This window comes from Nicotiana tabacum, chromosome 1, assembly GCF_000715075.1.
Source record: "Nicotiana tabacum cultivar K326 chromosome 1, ASM71507v2, whole genome shotgun sequence".
NCBI lineage: Eukaryota > Viridiplantae > Streptophyta > Magnoliopsida > Solanales > Solanaceae > Nicotiana > Nicotiana tabacum.
In genome coordinates, this window is record NC_134080.1 from 157229471 (window position 1) to 157237752 (window position 8282).

The window sequence follows — 8282 nt, forward strand, 5'->3', positions numbered from 1 at the left end:
TCGAATCGGGTACTTTAATTTTTTTAGGAGTAGGTTAGGAAGAAACTGAGTTGCTCTGAGGTACCTATTAACGTGTTTGGTGCTGGCACATTAGGCTATGGCATGCGCTATGTCTTCCCGTACATTTGATTTGAATTGTGATACCTGAGTAAAATAAAATAGCCTACTATGTGGCGTCTTTTCTCAGTTGTTTGACTTGTATGCCACATAGTACAATATTGCTTAAAAATTCTCAATTAGATGTGCTTGCTTGACTTGATAATTGAACAAAACCGTCTCAATTGAGTCATGTGCAATGTGTGTGTGATGAATTATGATTTTCTGTGCTATCATATGTAGTCTAGAACTTACCTCGTGTGTTAATCAAAGCAAAATCAGTAAGTTGTGCTAGTCTAGGAGATAATGTAGGCGTTTCTTGCTTGATCATAGATGTGCTTATCAATTAAAAATAAAAATTTTCGTTGCTAGCCCCTTTGAGCATATAGACCTTTTCTTTGGCACTCACTGTCACGACTCTAAAACCGACCCGATCGTGATGACGCCTATCGTGAAACTACGCCAGCCGACACAATTCCCGAATTTAACCATTATTCAATAAAAGTCATTTTTAAGCCTTTAATTAATCAAATATCTCGTAATGTAAATCTAAATGGACAGTGCGAAATAAATACACAAGCCTGACATCGGGGTGTCACAAGTCACGAGCATCTACAAAGGTCAAAATACAATGAAGAGTCTAAAAATATCCTAAATACAATATAAGGAAGACAGGAGGGAGAAAAACAATGTTGCGAACATCGGGAAGCTACCTTGCTAACTCCGATGACTCTGCCACTGAGCAATCAACACCCGCTACCGGGTTCAAAATTTTCTGAATCTGCACACAAGGTACAGGGAAGTAATGTGAGTACGCCAACTCAGTAAATAATAAAAGTAAATGAAAGCTGAGTAGTAAGAAAACACGTAAGACACAGCATAACGCTACAGCAAATGCAGTACATTTCTAAAATAGTACAGAAATCATTTTCTTCGTAAATCAAGCTCAGTTTCAGTAAACCCTTTTAAAACAACTTTCAATAATTTCAAACGAGTGATAAAAACAGTGAGTAAAAAAACGCTAGAAACGTAAACAGCCCCTCGGGCAAAAACATGCACCATAAACTGCCCCTCGGGCATAATATCAACAGAACCAGCCCCTTAAGGTACCTCACAATCACTTGTAATCAGCCCTTCGGGCATAACATGAATCAAGAATAGCCCATCGGACATCAATATGAAACAACAACAGCCCTTCGGGTTACAACATATCACTCACACTAGGTATCCGCGCTCACTGGAGGTGTGCAGACTCCGGGATGGGCTCTTTACCGCCCAAGAACAATAACAAGCCATCTCGTGGCTTAATCAAACAGGCACTCAGCCTCATAACAACAAGCCACCTCGTGGCATAAATCAATCAGGCCCTCGGCCTCACAGCATCATGAATCCATAATAACCTGCTGCGGCATGCAGGCCAATCCCATAATATCCTAACAACACAGGCCATTAGTCTCACTCAGTCAGAATCCTCTCAAGCCACTCGGGCAATAGTAAAACAAGATGCTCAGCCCAAAATATCATTTAAAAGATCAAAACGGAGTAAATACTGCTGAGTTATGAAAATAGTAAAGCACAGCATAACTGAGTACAGATATTAAGTCAAAACAGTGAAGAATAGTAGTAAAAAGCCCCTAAGGGTCAAAAATAGTTGGCACGAGACCCAAATATGGCATTCAGCCCAAAACATGGTAATACTTTCCAAAATACAATGATATCAAACAGTATTCAATCAAATACGCAGCAGTCGCACGAGACGAACCGAGTCACAATCCCCAACAGTGCACGAACTCACGCTCATCATCTAGCGTGCGCATCACCTCAAAGTAGCACAACGATGTAAAATCCGGGATTTCATACCCTCAGGACAATATTTACAATCATTACTTACCTCAAACCGATCCAAACTCTAGCCCGCGATGCTTTTGCCTCTCGAATCAGCCTTCAAATGCTCCAAATCTAACCAAAATCAGTATATTATCATCAATATATGCTAAAGGAACAAAGTCCAAGCGAAAATCATCAAATTACATTAAAAATTCCGAAATTGGCCAAATCCGACTCGGGGCCCACATCTCGGAATCCGATAAAAATCACAAAATCCGATAACTCATTTAACCACGAGTCCAATCATACCAAAATTACTAAATTTCGACAATAATTCAGCTTCCAAATCTTATTTTCAAATCTCTAGGTCCAAATCCCCAATTTACACCTCAAAAACATGTAATCTAGTTGGATTATTCGATGACAATTCAATATTATGGAGTAGAAATGATCACAAGTGACTTATCTCAAGATTTCTCATGACTTCTCGCTCAAAAATCGCCCCAAGCTGCGTTCTTTTCGTCCAAAATGTGATAATGAGCTAAAAAACAAGACAGCTCAATAAAACACGATTCTGGTCACTAAAAGCCTCATTCCCGTCGCGACAAGTGCCAAATCTGGTCACTAAAGGTGCGCACCAGATCCTATTGCACCAGCAATATTTATTTTCACTAAAAAGGCTCTAACTCCACCATACGAACTCGGAATTCGATGATTCTTGTTCTTATGAGTCACAAATAATAATACAAACATAGTCCTTCAATCGAAACTCAATTCAGAGCTCATTTGCTCAGTGCGATACCCATTTCGTTCGTTAAATAATTAACTCATGTTTCGCGTCAAAAACTCAATCGCGACTAGATGAAATTAGACTAAACTTTCCAGATCACTCCTATAATTCATTATCAAAATTCTGGAAGTCTCGAAATCAAATTTCGATCTCTAGAACTAAAATAGAACTTTGGATCATTACATGCTTATGCTCAAAACGGTAAAATCTTCCAAAAACTATTCCAAAACTTATCCAAGCCTCATGGGACCTCGACCAAACATGCCAACACACCTCATAACATCATTCAAACTTGTTCCAACCTTCGAAACGCTCAAATCAATATCAAAACATTGAATCACCCTCAAATTTAAACCTAAGAATTTTAAAACTTCCGAATTCGATCAAAAAGTCTATCAAAACTCGTCCGAATGACCTGAAATTTTGCACACACGTCACAAAAGATACAACAGACCTACTCCAATTTCCGGAATTTCATTCCGACCCTGATATCAAAATTTCCACTGTCGACCAAAAAAGGCCAAATTTTCAATTTCGCCAATTCGATCCTAAATCTACCACGGACCTCCAAAATATATTTCGGACGCCTCCCAAGTCCAAAATCATCTAACGGAGCTAACCAAATCATAGAAATCCAAATCCAAGATCGAATATTAAAAAGTCAAAACTTGGTCAAACCTTTCAAATTTAAAGCTTCAAACTGAGTTGCTCTTCCAAATCTATTCTGATTATCCTGAAAACCAAAATCGACGATTTACATAGGTTATAATACATCATACGGGGCTAGTTATGCCCGAGAACTAGCGAGCGAAGTGCAAATGATCAAAACCGATCGGGTCGTTACATCCTCCCCCACTTAAACATACGTTCGTCCTCGAACGTGCCCAGAGTTGTTTTGAAAACTATCAAATCGCTGGTAACCTTACCATGCACATACCAGGGGGTGATCTCACGTCACCCTATCCCATATAGGTCTGGTAACACAACATAACTGAAATTTCACAATTCATCATAGCCCATAACCTTAGAATCAATTTTCCACTTCCGAAATTGTCTATAAGATCAGAATCTCACATCTACAAACTGAATAAGTCTGAACACGCTGTATCAAGCTATAACCGCAATCCAAGATGAAAATCACATGATATATCGCACAACTCAAACACTCATAGCGATAACTTCTAATAACATCAGCTGCTCAAACAACCCAATTTCGGTAATAAACCTCTTATCAAACCAAAGCCTCATTCCAACATTTTTGTATACTGCCAATGATGAATGAAACATGTAGAACGTCATAACCATTCTTCAGATCAACCATTCATGAAGCCACTTCTCCCTTGGCAAGGACCATAGCAGATTTCTGAACCGAACATCGATATTATCTTTCCAACACGCTGAAACCAAATCTATTTGTATTCATTCTAGATCCCAACGATATCATCCAATCCAACACAACTACTCGGGTGACATGACACATCAATACAATCTAAAGCCACAACTCGTGCAATCCGCACGTCGATAAGCAACAATCCGAACGTACTCAAATCATGAAAAATGACTTAAATGAAAGAGTTGTACCGCAAGCTCACCAGTACCACCACAACAAAATGCTGAGAACCCATCACACGACGTAGAACTAGAACACACGAATCTATCCAGTAGGATCATACCACCACCTAGCTTCGCTCCAATGCGCGACCCCATCCAAACACTAGTCCACATAAAACACCTCAAGTCATTATGCTCCAATCGACAACCACGTGCAATTTGATGTCTATAACTAAAGCAAATCATCATAATCACGGCAAAGTAATTGACATAACATTACACAAACCCGAAAGGACACAACCGATACGTCATCCGCCGAGCAATACCCAACATTCTTCCTGCTCGAATTCCACTGAGAGACTCCAATAAAACCGTACCACATGTGCCTATAACCAACAAATCTCAACGCCTCACAACACGTAAAGGTAACTCATAGATCTCCCCAAGTCACTAATAAGCTCAACAACAATCGAATCAACACATCCCTCAACAATACAACTCGGAGTCAACCAAGCCGACTCAAGTTAGAACACACATGCACATTGGCCTACCAATGAACCCCTTATCAAGGAGTCCCTGAAGCTACTCCTTCAACTCCTTTAACTCTGTCGGTGCCATACAATACGGTGTCCGGCACCCAATCAATACCGAAATCAACAACCCTGTCCGACATGTCTGGCAGCAAGAAACACATCTGGAAAATCCCTCACCACCAGAACTAAATCAATGGTAGGAGTCTCTGCACTGACATCCATCACGAAGGCCCAAATAAGAAAGGCAACTCTTTCCAACCATCCGCTGGGTCTTCAAAAATGAAATCACCTTACTGGAAACATAATCCGTCGAACTTCGTCATTCAATCCGTGGCATCCGTGGCATCCGCGGCATTGCCAACGTCGTTGTCATAGCGCAACAGTCCAGAATAACACGACACTAAGACAACCGGTCCATACCCAATATCACATCCAACATCTAACATACCCAGCTGTCACACCTCCTTTTTACACCCGAGAGTATACAAGGTAGTTTTTCCAATTAAAGTGACATAAATCGAAATGGAATTATTGTATTTATTTTTCAGAGTCGCCACTTGGGATAATTTATGGTTTCCCAAGTCACCGGTTTATTTTAAATCTCAAATCAAGGAAATTCGACTTTATTTAAAAGTCTGCGACGTCAGAAATTCTAGATAAGGAATTCTGTTAACCCGGGAGAAGGTGTTAGGCATTCCCGGATTTCGTGGTTCTAGCACAGTCGCTTAAACTATTAATAATTGGCCTATTATCTGATTTACTATACATTTTAAACCTATTGTGCATTTTTAGCTTTATAACCGCTTTTATTTAATTTAACCGCTTTTAGGATTTATGGACTTATTTCTTGAACAAGTTACTATTATCGTACACTTGTTTGTTTTGGAACACACCGCAAACCACGCTACATGAAATGCACATGTGATTCGCGACATGTTTACTTTTATTAATATTCAAAGTTGTTATGATCGGGTCACATGAAATGCACACCCGAATTGAGATTAGGTATCACGAGCATGCCACGGAAACCGTACCCATAGCCGTGATGATTTATTTAATTAACGCAGTTAAAGCAAGCTACGATGTTCATGATTTATTCTTTCTAAGTTTGAGATTATTGCGAGGCCAAGAGTTTATACACATAGGTTTATTGAAATAAAAGAGCTTATTGCTTTCAAAGGATTGCTTGCGTCTTTACCAATTCATTTGCTGCAAAATTTAATGTTTCTTTATTCAACTTCAACGTGGTCTAGGTCATACACCCTACTGTCCATATATACGTATGCATATACAATATATTCATGTCCCATTATTAACAAGGTGCAATTTTAAAGGAAACTTCTCTATTACAAAATAATTTTCAAACATGTATCCTTTCATGTCACCACTATTATCTTTACATTACAAGTCATAAATATTTAAAGTATTCCAAAAACAAAACTAAGCACGGTAACCTTCAAAATCCAAACACCCAAAATTTCAAATCAAAGGAAATGTACCAGCGCATGTAAGATAACTAATATGGCCACAATTTATTTAAGCATAATCTCCAAAGCTAGTACAAAATAAAGTGCAAAATGAGAATCTGACTTTAGGAGTTTAAGAAATGGACCGAGTAAATCATGACAGGAAACTAACTGAGTAAGATATTGGACCCTTTTGTTTAAGTGTCTTTACACTTAAATGTTTGTTAGAGATGTGAGTTGTAGAATTCATCTGATATATTCAATATGTGATCCATACATAATAACTACAAAGCGAAGGTTATTGATGTGGCAATTCCACTCTTTCGCTCATGCTCAACGATTACTAGTGGTTTAATCCTTTTAGGAACAAAAGTTATTAATGATGTGTGAGAAAGCAGACTATCCACAAGGTAATTACATGTTGCGTCTGGAGTCTATAACCAAAAAGAAAGTATTTCAGTACAAGTTCAAGGTCAAATAAAGGAATTATAAAGAGTCGAGACCATGCACCCAACAAGCAGACAACAATAGTTTTTAATGTTTTAGTAAAAAAATGGAAAGAGTAAGAATCACATTATTTTATAACAAAACAATGGCAAGAAACTGACCGAGTAAAGGTCCAATAACAGAGGATTTGAATCTCAAGCCCAGCAGAGAAGAACATCAGCAAAATAACTCAACCAAACCCAGAAAATCAACGCCAAGCCAAGAGAAATCGATGCCAGTCCCTCTAATTCCAGCTTTCTTCTTCTTTTTGTTTTTGATTTTTGTTTGGAACTCTTTTTATCGGATTTAGATCTGTTTGATTTTCTTTGAGATTTTGAAAAATTTGTTTTTCAAATCTTTGGTGTTTCTCTGTGTGTATCTTCCGTTTGAGAGTGAGAGTGAGACTCAATGGAGGAAGAAGAGGGAATGAAAGCTTGATTTTTTGGAGAAGATTTTCGCTCCTCTCTTTGCACCGCTTCTCTGTATTTTTGTAAGGGTGTGGTCCGATTCTTCTTAGGTCCAAGATGTGTCTTTAGGTGTTTAGGGTAGGGTTTTAAGTAGAGGGGGTTTGGGCCGGTTCGGGTCGGGTCAGGTAAGGGTTGATTTGGGCTTGAAAGGATTTGAGTCTTAAAAATTAATTAGGTCATTTTAGGAATTGATCCAATTTTAAAAAAAATAAAATCAAATATATTTTTCCTATTTTCTTTTTCTTTATTTTTTTTTCTTTTTCTTTTATTTAATTAATTAAAATCCTAAATTAATCTATTTTATAGATATTAAAATTATTTATCTATTTTAACATTAAAACAACTAATTAACTTATAACTAAAAAATGTTAATTTTAAAGGCTAAAATCTAAATATGTAAAAATGACTATTTTTTGTGATTTTTCTTAATAAAATTAATTCCTACATGCGAATTGAACCTAAGATGTCATGAAATTAAAACGTGGCAATTATTTATAATTTTTCTATGATTTTAAAAATATTAAAAATGCAACTAAATAAAGAAAAACTCTTAAAAATTAATTAAAATTATTTTTGGCCTATTTTAGGAGTTATTTTCATGTAGGGCAAAAATTAGGTGCTCACACCAGCAACAAAGGATCCCCTCAGTTCTCCAAACCCTCGATAGCCACCACACAAGGCCTATACACGTGATCCACAACCATGACCTAACCTGTTTATGAGAACTCCCAGTCTCCAAATCCATACAACACGTGAATCACTATATCCGATGTTAACTTCACCGTCCGAATATACAACACACCTCTAATACCCAATCATCCCATGATAGGTACTCCTATAATTCTTTTGTGCCACCAAGCAAACTCGAATATAAGCAGTCGATCCAACAAGAGAGTGCCGCAATACTAATGAAGTATCCTCAACTCAAACACGTTGCCCTTTCTAAAATGTATACCATCATCAAGCCACACCAATCAGTGATCTCATTTATCTAGTCGTCTGAAACTGTCCATGTTACCTAAGAATTTATGACCTTCCTTCCAGAACTGAACTGTGACCTCACACA

The 8282-nt window shown here is 37.8% G+C and overlaps 1 long non-coding RNA gene across 1 annotated transcript; it reads right to left on the reverse strand.

Annotated features, from left to right (window-relative positions):
• Window positions 1-640: 640 nt before the first annotated feature.
• Window positions 641-7264, reverse strand: LOC107765488 (uncharacterized). Its single transcript, XR_001643443.2, has 2 exons — window positions 6872-7264; window positions 641-877 (listed from the first exon to the last, which is right to left on the reverse strand). It is a non-coding gene; the product is annotated as an uncharacterized LOC107765488 (long non-coding RNA).
• Between the last annotated feature and the right edge of the window lie 1018 nt (window positions 7265-8282).